Source organism: Aedes aegypti, chromosome 1 (assembly GCF_002204515.2).
Source record: "Aedes aegypti strain LVP_AGWG chromosome 1, AaegL5.0 Primary Assembly, whole genome shotgun sequence".
Classification (NCBI taxonomy): Eukaryota; Metazoa; Arthropoda; class Insecta; order Diptera; family Culicidae; genus Aedes; species Aedes aegypti.
The window spans coordinates 273,431,857-273,449,827 of NC_035107.1; the positions used below are offsets into that span (position 1 = coordinate 273,431,857).

Here is a 17,971-nt window from a genome sequence, read left to right on the forward strand (position 1 = left end):
AACCCTTATAGAATCTGTACAGAATTTCTTAAAGTTTCGCTGGAGGAATTCCTAAATAAATCTTCTGAGGATATTTTGATGGAGTTCTTGAAGGAAGCATTGGATAAATAAATTGGGAAGTTTTTGGATAAATCTCTGGAGGACTCTGTAGAAAAAAAATACAAGAACGAATCGCTGAAGAATTTCATTTTGGTGGAATTTAAGGAGAAGTCCTAGGAGAAGCCCTGAAAAAAGTTCTGGTGAAATCCTTATGCGAATTTCTGGTGGTATATTTATTGAGAAGTATCAAGAATTCGTTATGTTATTCCTGAATAAAGCTAAGTATGCTGTTCCGCTCAAGAAAAGTAAAAAATTCTGCCCAAGAAATGTTCAAGAAATTTCGTACAGTGAGCTCCTTTTGAAGTGACATTTCTTTTCAACTGCGTACTGCAAAAGAAAAATGCTTTTCTTGCAAGAAATTTCCCACGCATCGAAATAGGCGATTACTTTTCTGTTCAAGTATATATAGTTCAATATAAGAGGAATTCCCAAAGGAATCTTTGAAAATTTGTTTTAGAAATCTCCGGATGAGTTCTTGGAGTCAGCCTTGAAGTAAACTCTGAAAAATTATTGAAGAAATCACTTGAGGATTTTTTATCTTTGAAAGAATTAATGGAGGAAATCCTGAATAATTAGTAGAGGAACCTTTTAAGAAACCTCTGGAAGAAAAGCACCTGAACGTATGCCTGAAGAATTTTTCCCGAAGGAATTTTTGGGTGAATCTTTGGATAAATTTCTGGAGGAATTGTTGATAAAATTCTTGGTAGAATCCCGGGAAGAATTTCTGGTAGAATCCCTAGTATAACCAATGGTTTTCTGGAAAGACTTCAAAATAGAATTATTAGAGGAAACCGCTAAGGACTCTGGATAGAATCTTTGAAAAAATTATCATAGCCATTCTCATATCGATGACTGTTCAGAATAATCCCCGACAGAGATCCCTCATAATTTTAGAATTCTGCCGGAATAATTCGTGCAAATTATAATTGGAATTCCTCATCAATATCCATTTTTCCGGTACTTAAATTCTAAATGTTGTGCTCTTCTCCACTACGATTACTGCCGTAAACATATTTACCCCCACACCCACAGAAATAAAAAAAAATAACACTCACATATTCACTAGACTTGCTGAGAGCATTCAAAACATGCGAAGAAATATGGTGTTGCTGCAACGACCTTTGACAGTCGGTCAAACGGTTGCAGCAACATAAATCGGTTTGACTAACTTGGGGGCGGAGTCAATGTTGGTCAAACCGTCTGAGCGTCTGTGGGCTGCATAAGGGAGATCTGATGTCAGATCGCACATTGAACGTTGTTGACACCAGTGATGGAAAGTGGCGATCATTGCTGTTGAACTGGAACAAAAACAAAACCATGCGCTCCCGAGCGTCAGAGCGCTGGTTTACTCGCATCTGTCTTGCTCCCGAGTAGCCGAAGCTAAAGTGATTCGTGATCGTGTTCGGAGCTGTTCAGAGTCATATTGTGCTTTTGGTTGGTTGGTTGGTTTGACTTTATTAACGAGATTTTTAGCCCTGGGCTAGTTCATCTCGGGACCAACGGCTTTACTTCCCTTCCGAAGGAAGTCGTCACTATAACTTTTTACGTCATAAGTGACTATGTCGGGGATGAGATTCGATCCCAGGTCCTCGGCGTGAGAGGCGAGTGTTCTAACCACTACACCAGGTCCGTCCCCATTGTGCTTTTGGGAAAAAGCTGCTTCCCCTCCGAAATTTATTATTTCCAAAGGTTTTTGACTACAAACTAGTAGTTTACTGTCGATTTGATGGTTATACAATTGATTTGTCTGTGAAAACCATAATAAATCACTCGCGAGTAAAAGTTCCCGATCTTGTTGCTACTTCTTTTGACATTTTCATTTTACTCAAAAAATCTGTTTAAGGCGAAGTAGGCCGTCATTGAAATTTGTACGCGCCGTTGATGATTGTTGCTAATTCATCTCACTATTTCGAATCAAAGAAAATCAGTTGGTTTTGCACTGACACAGCTGAAAAAGTATCAGCATATGTTATGCATGTTAGCGCGTGCAGTGATACATTTTCAAGTCAATATAAACTATCAAGACTGAGTTTTATCACTTTGAAATGCAAGCTGAAAAGTCATCATTGTTGCCAAAACGAATGACGGGCTACTTAGCCTTAAATCTGTATAATTTTGCCCAAATTCTGTATACAGAATCTTTATATCTGTATTTTAACAAAAAAAACTGTAATCTGTATATACAGATTTTTGGTCACAAAATAATTGAGAAAATCTGTAAAATACAGATAAATCTGTATATGTGGCAACCCTGGTAGCATCCACGGGCGGCCAATCAAGCTCAAGCTCGAGCTCAAGCATTGATAAACAAATAATATTAAGATTAAAATTATTACTGTTTTTGTACTGGTTTCGAAATAAACCGTGAAAACCTAATGTCAACCTAACGAGTGTCACATCTTTAGCAGGAACGCGGTCATTTGGTGGTTAGGTTTGTACGCAAAATGTTGCTTCGAGCATCAATGGAATTGGCAAATGGTCCCTGGGCTGGATTGCATGAGTGATGGAAGGAACACTTCTCAACGACCCTGTGGATGTGGAAAGTAGAACTGGAACATCCGGCTGCCGAAGGCTTTTTGTGAGCTTCTCTTTAATAAGACGTGGGGAATGCATCACTTCCGAACCGTTCAAATCGCCGACGAGCTTGTCAAGCAAAATGTTCGCTAAAAGTAAAAATATTGCACGGTTCTGCATTGTCAGGATGAAGTAAGTACATTGTGGAACATCCAACATCTCCGACAGATTGATTGTGTCGTGAGACAATGTGGGAACTCACGGGAATTTCGCCAAGAAAACCATCGAAATGATGACAAGGTTGCGAAGAATTTAAACTTTTCCAAATACAAAACTTTTTTTTATAATTTCTCTAGAAAACATCACCGATCGCCGTGCCTAAGGTAAAGAAAGTGACAGTTGTATTTGTGTAACGCCTTGAACATACGAGTTCTTGCATAATAGTCACGATTTCATGACTTTTAGTCATGATATCATGGAACATAAAATTTTATGAATTCATCACTTTTTGTTCATGAATCCAGCAACTGATTTTTTTTTTCGTGTAGCGGATGTACTCGCCAGATAGCCCTTGATCTGCTAATAACTTTGCCAAAATAAAAACCTTCAAGCTGATATGGATTTTGAGATACAGATGATTAAAAAAAAATATCACTAGCGCCACCAAGCGGATGAATTCTTAATCAGATTTTTCATCATCAGATATCTCTTGATCTGCTGAATAACTTTGCCGAGGACACCAACCTTTTAGCTCATTTGGATGTTTAGATGTCCGTTTGAGGCCAATTTCAGACCCCTCGTGACCATTATTTTTTCATTACCTAGAAAAGGGGGAGGGGTCATGGGGGATGTCTCACCCAAGGATTATAAGGCCTCCGAATTGTGGGCATTGGAAAATTCAAGGTTCGTCTTGGATTTTAGGGTTTTAAATATTTGAAATTGTCCTAGAAAGCATGCCTGATAAAAATATTGACGACGAAATGGAAGAGAATCTCTGGTGTGAATGTATTGAAAACGTATTAAAGTAATTCATATCATACTATAAATTTCTCTTATGGTTGCTCCTGAACTTTCTACTCTTATCCCTGCAACGATTTTCTCAGTAATTAACCTTCAAAAGTAATCACAATAAACAAAGAACTTTTTCTGTAGAGTATTTCTTGCGTAACTTTTCAGAAGGACCTATGTATCAATAAGATTCTCTCTGCTCTTTCGATTATAACAGTGCAATACTTAAGCTTTTGGCAAGTTTTTCATTGAAGATCGTTAAAACAATGTCCTTGTCTAGCGTTTCATACAAAAACGCAATAGAAGAGGACAATGTGACATGGTTATAAATTAAAGAGAAAATAAACAAAGAAAGCCGCTTAATTTTAGATAAATCCTTTTGAAAAATTACGCTAGAAATGTGAAAAGTTGTAACAAAATCTAGAAAGATTCGCGATTCAGGCGAAACTGACAAAATGTACACAATGTAAGAAAATATAGCGTTGAAATTGTAGTTTGATTGTCTATTCACTGCACTTGTACTTTTCCCCTATCGATAACACTGCGGAACACGTTTTTGTCTCCAGCATCAAAATACCGCTATTCACTTAATTAAGGGTTGCTGAATTAACTATTCAAAAAACGCAAATTTGTAGAAGACGAAACTTCACCTCATGCCAAACCACACACTTTATTGATTACGCCTGTGTTTTTGTTTATCAAAGTGATGGGCGCATCTGAAATCGAAATCGAAACACGGCGAGAGTAAACGGCGACACTGCAAACAAAAAATAAACAAGGCGTACATGGCGGGCTTAATTGAAACCAGAATGTAAACACGGCGCAAAAGTAATAGGCGACACTGAAAATAATATCGATTACAGGCTCATAACATTGGGCGATACTGGCATCCTTGAGTGCGTTTAAGGCGAAACCTTATAATATTGTTTTTAGTACGAAATAGCTAGGGAAATTGTAGGAGATGTGTGTGGTATTGACGAGGATTTTAAAACTAGGTTTATGAAATGTGTATTAAAGTGGAAAGGTTAAAGTTTGAATATATTTTCTTCAATAGGGTCCTAAAGCCCTGTCTCAATTTTAGTGCCAAACGCTTAAGTTTAGGCCAATAACACATGTTTACTCAATTTTCTAATGTTTTCCGTTGGTTTGAGTCCAAAAAACATTTTTTAGATTTTGTCACACTCCTTGGTTTAAACTCAAATTTTGGGTGTATTTTGTTTTCCGTGTCCCTTCCGAAATGTCAGATAGGAACAACCCCAGTGGTAAAACTAAAACCCCTGTGGTGTTTTTGTCGACTAAGCGAACGTCAAACATGATCTTAAGTGTCAAGGTTCATTTATGGACCCAATTTTTAAATTAAAGTTTAAATATGATATAGCCGTTATTTGAGCGGGAAAACTTGCTAAAGTAGTTACAGTAACATGCTCTTTCGTGTTATTAAATAAAAACAAGATTTCATTCAACATTTTAGGACCCTATTGGGATTACAAATTGCACATGTGAATTTCATTGGTTATTTTCTCATTGTTATTGATTTGTCAGATAGGCCCTTATCGCGAATCCCTCTCGAAATGTATATGAACCAATGCACGAGTTCACTAATTTGACGTTCGAGCGGTGCCGAATTCACTAGTTTCCATGGTCACCTAGATAACACGACACCGCAAAAACGTCAAATAGTGAACCCGTGCATAGGTCCATAATAGCTGGTATTTATTTTTGCCAAATTGGGATGATAGTGCTACAAAAAAAAAAAAAAAAAACAAGCAGATCACTCTTTTGCAAGAAATAAATGTTATGTTTAAAATAATATATTAAACAAATAAAAAAAGTGTCGTATAACAATAATTGATAATTAATTCAATAAGTGAAATATTTGTTCGGATTTTGGTTTTCATCACCAAGCCCTACTTATGCATCAATTTTTCGTTTACTTTCCTCATCGAAATAAAATACCGACGATCAAGTCTCAATCCAAATGAATCGCGATTATCCTTTCGACTTATTTTCATCGTCTGTTAAAAACGCACGCCTCTCTTCCACTCTCTCACAAACACCATATGGCAGTAGGTGCTGAAATGCTGATCCGAATCAACAGCGCTCATTGATCCGATTGTAAACAAAAACACGTGTGCAATCCTCGTTTTCGACGCGGTGCATCGCATCGCATATTCGGCTCTCTCGCGTTTTCCCGCTACCGAAGTGCATCCAATCGTCGCGGAGCGGCCGAAAGCGAGAGCGAAGCGATGCAACTGCTCGAACCCTTCGTGCGCATGATCACCCGGTTGCCACAACCGACCGCTAGGGGCGCTTCGGTTTCCACCCCAAAAGCTTATCCCACCCAAAACAACGCGCTGTGTGTTTGGAAAAACTGCTCGAAAACTGATTGGTAGCTCTCCCGCTCCCAAAGCCGACAGTGCTCACTGCTCAGACGAGGATTCGCTTCGTTTCCTCTTCGGATCCACCTCACCATGTTCCGTGTTGTGAGTTAATCGCGTGGCTGTTGACTGGGCTCGCAAGGCTTCGGCAGCGGCGGCGGCGTAACCAGATGGCGTAGAGAGAAAAACACACAAATCACCGACAGGACGACGACGACGACGGCTACGCCGTTGACGATTGCCGTGGCGAGGTGGATTTTGTCCCGGGGTCTCCGCGGCCGATTCAGTCACGGTTCGGGGCTGGTCGTGTCGTGCACGTATGGTCGTTTCGCAGCGCTCGCTCGCTTAGCTCTTGGCACGTTTAGTCAGTCAGTAAGTCACCTCCGCAGTCAGTTACGGGACGCAGGATGCAGTGTGAGAGTATGCTGCTGCTGCTCGGGATTCTCTAATGACGGAAGCGTGGATATTCAGCACACATTCTTGGCTTAATCCAGCGGTTGCGGTGACTCGGTTAACTCGGTGCGTGATTCGGTTTTACGACTACGTTACGTATTCTTCGCATTCTCTGGTGAAGGTGGAGTAGCTTAGAGTGAGAGGAAGGTGGGTTCCCATTGAGGGGGTCATGCACATGGGCAGGAGCGAGGGATTCGTCAGGGTTTAAATTGGATTTTCCGCTACCGGTGCTTCTGTGAGTGCGTTTCACCGTGATTGAGTGCGGGTTTGGTAAATCGTTTATTCTTTATTATCATTTGAGGGGGGTTGAACGCCAGCCATACAGGTGCCGCTATGGCGAAGGATTGTAGGAAGCGAAACGGAACGGCGTCGCACGCAGTGAAGCATAATTTGGAGGATAAGGCTCGACTGTGAAAGCAAGGTTTTGGGTTTACGGGAGTGAGCAAAGCAACCGGGGGAGACGAAGCAACCCGTGGGAAAAGCACGAACGGAATTGCATTTTGATGAAGTGTGGCCTATCTCGACTGTGTGACACAGCGCTTACTACGATGACGCGCTTGAAATGCGGGGGCGGCCATCCACGGGGAGTTTAATTGGAGAGGAAGATATTAAACGTTTGAAGATTCTGTGTGCCGATTCAGCGGGATGGAGGATTCCGTGGGTCGCGTAAATGTTTGATGTGACTGCGGTACGCCGTTGTGAGTGAATAAGTGTATGTGTGCTATAAAAGTGTCGCGACATCGGCAAAGACACGGCACTTTTTGTGGATTCTGCTCACGACATCCGATTCCTCGCACATACCTTCCTCGGTAGATACCATAAAAAAAGCGGAACAAAACGTGAACCGATCTCGAATCGGGAGTTGTGAAGCAGTGTGTGAAAACAGAAATGATCCAAATCCTAACGATGCTGATATTGTTGTGCGCTTCGCTGGATAAGGGAAAATATCCCTCGAGAGTTGAGCATCTACAAGAACAAGGTTGAGAACGAGTGGGAAAATGTTTTCGCAACGCGATTTTCGATGGTGTAGGCTCAATGCATGGGCGTAGGTAAACCTGTCAATTCTTCATAAGTCTAAAAATTGATGGATTCTTGGATGGCAGACAGCTCTTGCACGTGCTTCACAAAACTCTTGTTTTTATTGCGAAAAAACAACGTCTGTCTTCACTTCTCGGAGATTATGGCTTCCTGGGAAACGTTTGTTTTCTGTGCAATACGGATGGAACTTTTTCGCCAGGCGGGAAATGATAAGATCATGAGCTTGTTTGTTGGACTCGAAGGCTTCATAAGCGTCATTTGTGCAGGCTTTGAGGATGGTACCGGTCGGTCTACTTGTTATTGGTTTTAACGTTCTTAATATGAATTAACTACAATTGTCCCAAATCTTCAGAAGAATTTTTATGCATTCCAGACTATATCTTTATACTGTAGATGTCGCCTATTTTCTAACAGACTGATGAAAAGGTAGCTTTCAAGTGGGAACTTAGGATAACAAAGAGCAGTGCATTTGCTATCATTTTTTGGAAACTGTAATATATTGATGCCCATTGTCCATGAAATTCAAAGCAAGGAGAATGGTCACTTGGGTGAACCCTGCGTTGTCGGCCTTCCAGATTTGCCTGGATTATTTCAGATTTTTGAGGCCCTTTTTTACCAAAATCTGGAAGATTCAGGTAAATTTTGGCAATGATTTTGTAAGGTTTTCCATTTATGACATAGGATACCCAGTAGACTGATGCAAATTTTGAAATTTTTGCTCCCCTATGCTTAAACGATGTCAATTATGATGAAAATGATCCTCCCAAAATTTGAAGTGATTCTGATGAAATTTGGTTGTGCACACGCTATTTCAAGTTTACATGTAAATTACTATGGAAAAGGCAAACCTTTTGTGTTCAGTCCTCTTACTACTTGTCATAACAATATATAGAAAAGTGAACACACTCATCTCATGTGAAAACTTCTCAGCTACAACTTTGCCGAAGGTCACATTTTGATGGGACGTATAGATAATTTGTTATTATTGATAACAAAGTCTATATCATGCTGAGATGATCATTCAATTACTTTCAGAGCAACTGCTTTTTTGCTGTGGAACATAGTAGCCTGGATTATTTAGATGTATTCTTCCCGCCAGGAGCACCACTGTTGCCTGCCGAACAGTTGGTGAAGCATGCTACATGCAAACCATTTTTATGAAGATGAATAACATTTTTTTCTGACGTCTGATCAAAAAGTGGTCTTCGGCAAAGTTGTAGCTGAGAGGATTTCACATTAGAAGAATTTGTCCACTTTTCCATAGATTATTATGACGAAGAGATAGAGGGCTGAACACAAAAGATTGGCGTTTTCCATAGTAATCTCCATATAAACTTCAAATGACGTGTGCACAGTCAAATTTCTACCGAATCACTTCAAACTTTGGGAGGATGCTATGTACTAGAATTAAAATCGTTTTAGCATAGGGGAGCTAAAATTTCAAAATTTGCATCACTCTAATACCCAGACTTAGATAAAATTTTCAAAACCTTTTTAGATTTTTGAAAAACAATACTTCGCATCCCTGGGTGAACTAATCTGTTTTTATACATGATCCATTGAACGTTATCAACAATTCCCGAGAGTTATGCTAAAAAACAATATGAGATGAAATTGTATCATGCGGATTTTCATGTTTGACCGTACGACCAAGAAACCGGGAGTTCGCTTCATGTGGTATTACAAAACATGGGAATAAAAAAAAAGGTTGTATTGGACCTTTGAAAACTATCTTAAGTGAACAATTAAAGGGGAAAATAAATGGATGACCTGATTTTGTTAACAATTTATCAATCTTACTTGTTTTCTATGTTCTGCGTGTTCAGAGTATGTTTAACTGGATTGTAGAAGATTTGGATAAAATTATATTATGAAACGGTGGTAATAAAATTTCTCCGCGAAGAGCGGCTGATAAAATCGGGTCAGTACTGTACTAAAAAATACTGTTTTGATTTTTTTTTAATAAGAGATTCTGCTCAGAGATTCCGAATACGTTAAGAACCGTTAATAATTTCATAATTAAATTAAAAACAGAGTTTCATTATATGTCTGCTGAGGGATGTTGCAGTAATATAATGATTGCCGCTTCTTTGTACTATATAGAAGGTCAAAAATGTTAGGACAGTTTCATGTGTCTTTATTATTGAATGATAGTCATAGATTTGCTCCAAATATCTATGTTAGGGATATGGACAACAAGAAGGCTATGAAACAGTCTGGGATGGTGCTAATTACTATTTTATTCGTATTAACAGTATGGAAAATCCATCGAGATTTAAGAATACGCCTGATGGTCTCAATGACAGATTTTGTTCGAATAACATTAGTTTCTCAGAAGTGTTTTACGCAAAAACAAGTCCATACTAAACACGTACTGGGAATGATTCGGAAAGGCTCCGCAATGTTGTTAATTGATTATAAAAGCTTTGGTTTTTCAAACTATGCTCTACCAATTAAATGTATGGACAATTAAATCGCAAGAATGTCGTAGTTGTGCTAAAAGTGACTTGTCAAAGAGTTGTTATTAAGCAAAATTCGTTCGAGCTGTTGAACAGAACTTGAGGCCAGATTTTTGAAAAAGACACAGACGCGGTAACGCTTTCAGTGGACGGTTTGTCCTTTGAAAAAAGCACCACACTAGACAACGGACTAGCATGCAACGCCAAGTGGCACAGTTGTAATACAGTCACCCTTCAGTTATGGATAGCACACAGATGTGGACCAGAGTTGGATTAAAACGGGAATATCTCATTCAATAGAGTTACAATTATGTAGAACACATTTTACCTATGTGAACCATAAATATGGACGGCATCGCGATCAATTATAATATGCACAAGCATATTTTTCCGTCCGTAGGAAATAAAATATTAACCGAATTCCAAGAAGCGTTGATACATAATTGTGGGGTATTGAAACCAATACCGTAAAATCGGGTGTAATTGATCAGAAGGGTGAAATTGATCATCGTATCACACGATTTTATTTATTCGTAATGGAGCACAAATATCAATGTAAGCTGCAGTAAATGAACGTTGTTTGTCGTAACTATTGTCGAATTGTGTGTTGTGAAGTTTTTTTGCGTTAAAGAATGTTAATTACTATGAAAATAATGTAAAATTTCAAAATCATGCACGGTGCAGTATTGACAAACACCTATAAACTTCTATTTCTAAGCAAGGATTTGAACATAGTATAAACCTGAAAGTTTGTGCGGATGCTTGAGATATATCCCTAAACCAGATTTCATCACCAAAACTCGTTCCAATTAGCTCAAATGGTTGAAATAATTGAATTTCTGTTAGATATTATTGAATTCCTTAGGAAATTGCATACATTTAGGCGTTTTCCGCGTAATTCATGAAATTTAACTATTCGTTATTTATAGAAATATTGCATTGCTAAGAATTTTACAAGCATATTCGAATTCAGGGAGCTCACATTTATCATGTAGAGTTGTTTTGAAAACTAACAATAATGACATTGACAAGTGATCAATTTCACCCCGAAATGAGATTCCCTGATTTTTTATTTTAGGGATATTTGTTAACACTAAAATGACATTTGTTAGAAAATTTCGGTATATGAGTCGATGAGGCACACCTTCGTACTTGTTTTCCTGCATTTAGTTGTTTGGCATTGTTCACATTATAGAAAACAGACTAGAAAAACCGTGAAAATGATCAATTTCACCCGAAATTACGGTACCACAGTTATGAATCAAAGATAAGACGATTCCGAAACAAACGCCAAAATGTATGCTTTCACTAGCACACCATTCGTTTACCTCGCAGATAAGTTGCTGTTACAGTGTCTTGATCCATAATATGAGTCGATTTGATCCATAATAAGGAACCTCCTCTCCCACTGATCCACTTCTGTGGGGTGGACATCGTTTGGAATTTTTATCTAAATCGACACTTTTTTGTCAATAACCGGGTATTTTGAGAAGTATTCTCAAAAACAAATATATTGTGCAGTGCCTGGTAGGTAATATAGTTTTGTACAGCTTCACCATGTTTTTTAATCATACTTTACTCTGAAATATGACTCTTAGTTGATCCATAACTGTGGGGTGACTGTACGTTCCTGACGAAAAGTCTTCCAAACTGAAGCGGGAATCGGACCCACACTCTTTGAATCGGTGCGGCTAAATGCTTGGTAACACTTACCGCATAACTACGAAGCCCACATATTTGTACAAAGTTAAAAGTATGCTTTGCTTAGAAACAATTATTGAATGGGTCAAGATTTATTTAGAATTATTCAAAATAATTTGCAGGATTGCGTTGCTCACCATCCTGCAAATAGTTTATAAAAAAGTTATATGTTAGCTCAGTGGTTTTCAGCCTTTTTGTCTACCGGAGCACTTTTTGAAATGAAATTGTTGCGCGGAGCACCTGTTTTTTATCACCACTTCGTTTGGAATCCGGATTTTTAAAACGCTTAATTTGACTCCATAATTCCTACGAAAAACGTGAGTACTTTTTTTGTTGCTCAATATTTCATTAATGTTGGTCTTATTTTATGTATTTATTCTATCCTTAAAGGATTTATTGCTGTTATTGTTATTGTTATTGTTATTGTTTATTAACTCAATAATTTTGAAAGAGGGAAAAGCCCCTTTGAGTGATTTCCTTTCGAAATCTTTCTCAAAAGGGCACAAAACCTCTTTATCTTTTCTAATAGAACGTTATAAAATACATATTAAAACTACAGGCTCATTCGGAATGGATCCATCACAGAGCCGAATCATCCGGAAAAATCGTCATATAGGTCCTCCCACGCGTATCCACGATGCCTATCGACAACACAAATGGAGGCCAAACTTGTTATATCTGAAAATAAAAAAAGAAAAACAAAGCAGCAAGTATCAAACGAAACAAGAAATTCCACACAAATATTGATATAACAATTTCAATATTGGTAGGTTATGATTTCCCAAAATGTCTCGGACAGATACAGGAATATCATAACCCAAACTACTGATTCTGTCAAAGAATTGCTCTCTAGGTAAATTAAACCGAGAACATCGAAATACAATATGATCTATATCTTCATATGTTTAATTACATTCACAAATATTTGAATCTATAATATTCATACGGTATAAATAACATTTACAAATGTAATGGTTGGACATTAATCTAGAGAAGGTACATATAAAATTACGTCCAACCGAAAAGTATCTAAACCAGGGATATATCTTTACCTTTGGACAAATGGAATAGCAATATCTCCCTTGGTCACTTGTATTCCATGAAATTTGCCAACTATTTAGAGTATATTTTTTCAAATTAGAAAAATATTCAAAGTGTTGTATATCACGATTGAATATTATACCACGCGAAACACCCAATTTCGCTAATAAATCAGCTTGTTCATTGCCATAAATATTACAATGAGCTGGAACCCAAACAAATTTAATCATATATCCTTTAGAATATAAATTATGCAATAACCCTTTTATTGACAAGAGAATATGATGGGTTTTAAAATGAAATTTACTATAATTTAAAGTTTGCAGACAACTAAAACTATCTGAACACACCACGAATATGTTAGGTGCATAATTTTTAATTAAACTGCATGCAAAATATATAGCAGTCAATTCAGCTGTGAAAATTGAACAGGGAGAATCTAATTTATAAAAATGGGCCAAATGAAAATTATACACTCCAAACCCTGCTACATTTCCAATCAGAGAACCATCTGTAAAAAATATTTGATAATTATCCACCCCAATCAATTTGCGTTTAAATAACATATTAGCATAATTTGAATGAACGTGATAAGGAATTTGTTTTAATTCTTCGTATAAAGAAAAATCAATGTAAGGACAAAAGGAATGAATATCTATACTATATAGGGGGCCCAGATAGCCGTAGCGGTAAACGCGCAGCTATTCAGCAAGACCATGCTGAGGGTCGTGGGTTCAAATCCCACCGGTCGAGGATCTTTTCGGGTTGGAAATTTTCTCGACTTCCCAGGGCATAGAGTATCTTCGTACCTGCCACACGATATACACATGCAAAAATGGTCATTGGCAAAGTAAGCTCTCAGTTAATAACTGTGGAAGTGCTCATAAGAACACTAAGCTGAGAAGCAGGCTCTGTCCCAGTGGGGACGTAACGCCAGAAAGAAGAAGAAGATCTATACTATATTCATGAAAACCAGGTGAAGAATTTGGAATAATGTTTTCTGAAGAGCAATAAATGAACGATTTCAACATTCTATTACTAGAATTTATTTCAAATAAGGATTTTAATATATCAATCAGCGGATGATTAATTGAAAAACAATGTATTAAAAATTTACAGTTCAATTCAAAAATACGATTTTTTAGTGGAATAATACCAGCAAGTATTTCAACAGATTTGGTATGAGTAGAATTCATTAATTTTAAACTAATTCTCAAACAACGAAGTTGAATTTTTTCAAGTTTGGAAAAATGTGTTTGTACAGCACTTCCAAAAGCAAAACAACCATATTCCATTTCTGAACGAATAGTTGTTTTATAAAGTGTTATCAAATCATTTGGATGAGCACCCCACCATGTACCAGTAATCATACGAAGAAAATTAATTCTTTTAGAACACATTTTTTGGACATATTGAATATGTCTATTCCACGTCAATTTCGAATCAAACCATATACCAAGATATTTATAATCAAAAACTTGTTCAATTTGATGATTGTCAAGAAACAAATCAATATGAACTGTAGAATGTTTGCGAGAAAATAATATAAATTTTGTTTTTTGAGCTGAAAATGTAAAACCATTATTATGTGCCCAAGTGTGAATATTATCTAAAGAATTTTGCATATAGTGACGAATGATTTCTCTATTCTTGCCATTGATAAAAATGACATTATCATCCGCAAATTGAACAAAATAGCATCCATTAGGAATAATGGAAATTATGTCTCTGGTGAATATGTTATATAAAAACGGGCTTAAACAAGAACCCTGAGGTAAACCGAAATTGCTATAACGGACCATTCTTGAAGATCCGTTATGGAAAAAATGCATTATTTTGAAAGAAAATAAATTACATATAAAATTGGAAATGATGATAGGAATTTTACAATCGTTCATTTTATTAAACAATAAATCAATCAATACAGAATCATATGCACCAGAAACATCCAGAAATGTTGAAACTACATCCTGTTTTTTATTGAACGATAGTTCAATTTGTGAAGCAAGTAAAGCAATACAATCTCGAGTTCCACGACCTTTTCTAAATCCGTATTGAGATGATAAAAATATATTATGTTTCTCAGCCCACAATTCAAGACGATTTAAATCATTCTTTCCATCAGTTTACGGAGGTACAATAATAAACTAATAGGTCTTCTACTTTCTACTAATGAAGGATTTTTATCAGGTTTAAGTAAACTAACTACTTTAATAGAACGCCATTCCATAGGAAAAATATTCTGAAACAAAAATGAATTATATAAAAAAAGTAAATGTAATTTACCATCAATCGGTAAATTTTTTAAAACAATAAATTTAATGTTATCAATGCCAGGAGCAGTGTTGTTAGTAATAGTTAATGCCAATTCCATCTCCTCAATTGAAAATTTATTGCAGAGATCAGGATAATAATTGTAACATTGATGTTTTTTGAATGTGATGGGGGTAGGAACAAAATCTGGACAAATTTTAGAAGCAAATTGATCAATCCAATCTTCTGAATATTCCAAAATAGATGTAGAAGGAATATTATAATTCCTTAAATTTCGAGCAACTGCCCATAATTTAGTTAATGATGTTTCAGAATCAAGATTTTCAATAAAAGTTTTCCAATAATTTCTTTTTTTAAATTTTATAACTCGAGTAAACTGAGCTTCAGTTTTACAATAGAAAATATAGTGATCCCTAGATCCAGATTTTTGAAATTTTTTGAATGCATTTGATTTATTTTTAAGTGCTAAAGTACAATCATGATCCCACCAAAAACAAGGAGGTCTTTTTTTAGAAGGACCTAAAAATATTTTTTTGCTCTGAGATTTATGTAAACATTGAATTAACATTTTTGAAAAACTGTTATAATTTTGAAGAAGTGGAAGCGAATTATCAAAATTGATAAGAGCTGAAGAAACTAAGTCTGAAAATTTATTCCAATCAACATTTTTAGTGAAATCATGAACAAAAGGTTCATGCTGAAACTGATCACGCGAAGGATCATGAATTGATATTTTAATAGGCAAATGATCACTACCATTTGGATCATTAATGATGGACCAAGAAGATTTTATGGACAAATTATTTGAACAAAGCGACAAATCTATACAAGAATGATTAGCAGGAGGGACCGCAACTCTAGTGAAAGATCCATCATTCAGAATATTTAAATTTAATTCATCAATTAGATTCATAACTAGTTCACCTCTACCATCAGTTATGTCACTACCCCAAGCTAAATTATGAGCATTTAGGTCACCAAGTACATAAAATGGCGAAGGAACATTATTCAATATTGTTCTGAGGTTTTGTAAGCTAAATTTTGCTTGGGGAGGAATATACAAACATACAATTGAAAATTCCAAACCTTTATGTTTGACTAAAATAGCCACATATTCAATTGGCGAATCAACAATGAAATTCAAAAATTTAAATTCAATGTTTTCACGAATCCCGATCATAACACCCCCATAAGCTATGTTACGATCTTTACAAATTATATTGAATGAAGGAACTCGAAAAAATTTAGTATCAATCAACCATGTTTCATTTAAACAAAATATATCAATTTCAAAATTTGCTATTAAAGCTTTAAGTCTATCAATTTTTGGAATGACACTACGACAATTCCATTGTAAAATATTCAAGTTACTATTTTTGAATGAAGCCATTAGGAACAAAACAAGGAACTAAAGAGGGGTCCAAATGAATTCAATTTTTCAAGAATTTTTGCTAAAAAGGGTAAACATTTTCAATGATTTTTTTTTTCCAAAAATCATTCAATCCCAAAAAAATCACAATATCTTCCAAAATATTCAAAATACTACCCTCATCACCATCATGCTCATAATTATGAGATTTATTATTGTTCTTGTTAAAGTCATTATGATTACCAGAAAAACCAGGAGTAGTTTTCTGAAAACCAGGAATATTTTGAGTTGAGCTTGAACATTTGATTGGAGGAAAATTCTGATCATAAGAAGTTGAAGGTTGTGGATTTAAATTATGGTTATGGTTATTTGATTTATTTATTCTTTTTCTTTTAATAGGTGGTTTATATACAAAATTATTAGGTTCCTCATTCAAATTAAGGTCATTGTTTTGAGATAAAGGTTCAAACATATTTTTAGTTGAAAACACATCAGAAGTTTTAATAACTTCCGAATAAGATGATTTATTTTTATTTTTTATTTTTAGATTGAATTGTTTCTGATGTGCTATATAAACCGAACATTCTTTCAAAAATTCATGCTTTTTGCCACAATAAATGCAACTATCAGATTGTTTTTAACATTCAGATGGAGAATGTACCCCACCACATTTTAAACATTTTGGTTTATTGGAGCAAAAATGTGATGTATGGCCAAAAAGAAGGCAACGATCACAATGCATGATTTTTGGGTAAAAGAGCCTAACGCGAAATTTAACATTATCAATGTCCACATAATCAGGAAGGACAGATCCAGAAAATGTTAATTTTATACAATTCGAATGAGTATATGAGGAACCTTTATCGGAAAAAAGTAATTTAGATAACCGAGCACATTCTAAAATTTTTACAGGGGAAATCGTTTTATTTTTGAATACACCAGAGCCATAATTTAAAACATCCTCACAATCTAATGACTCGTCATAAATTACACCATTTATTTCACATGAGTCGCATGGAGCATAGACTCGATATGAATTATAAAACAATTTGGACTCTAATAACGCATTAGCGTCCTCACGAGATCCAAAAACGACCCGCAATTTGTCAAGAGAAATCTTTTTGATTTCTTTGACAGATTTATATAATTTATAAACTTCTGACGAAATTAAAAGAACGTTAATAGGTTTTTCTTTTTTACGGAAAAACACAACAAAAGGACCAAGATATGTAGAAGGATAGGTTTTAATGCGAATGGGTTTAACCGTAGATGAAGATTTGTCAGAATCTTTATCTACTACAGAAACTATATCCCCGTCAGTTTCCATAATGGAAAAATGACGGGGACGAAATTCAACTAAGCAAACACCGAAAAAATAATAAAATGAAACACTAATCTAACTAAAAATGAAAACAAATACTTAACAAACGCCAATAAACTTCAGTGACACCAGCAACAGCACTCAAAAACGACAAACAGCTTGTATCACCAACAATAACCAGGAGTCTTGCTATTTGAAGTTTTGCAGCACACTTATTCCTCTGTTTACGCAATTCTAATCAGCAACCAACACGCAAAAGCAATCACCTTCAAAGGACAATACTTCGGGGTAGAAATTCACCTGAAACGAAAAAAAA

At 36.0% G+C, this 17,971-nt stretch overlaps 1 long non-coding RNA gene across 1 annotated transcript in view; it reads left to right on the forward strand.

Moving 5' to 3' along the window:
- Positions 1-6,275: 6,275 nt before the first annotated feature.
- The window catches only part of LOC110674126, a 48,797-nt gene continuing 37,101 nt past the window's right edge, over positions 6,276-17,971 (forward strand). Inside the window, exon 1 of the long non-coding RNA XR_002498688.1 lies at positions 6,276-6,599. This is a non-coding gene — a long non-coding RNA (uncharacterized LOC110674126). The remainder of the gene's footprint in view (positions 6,600-17,971) is intronic.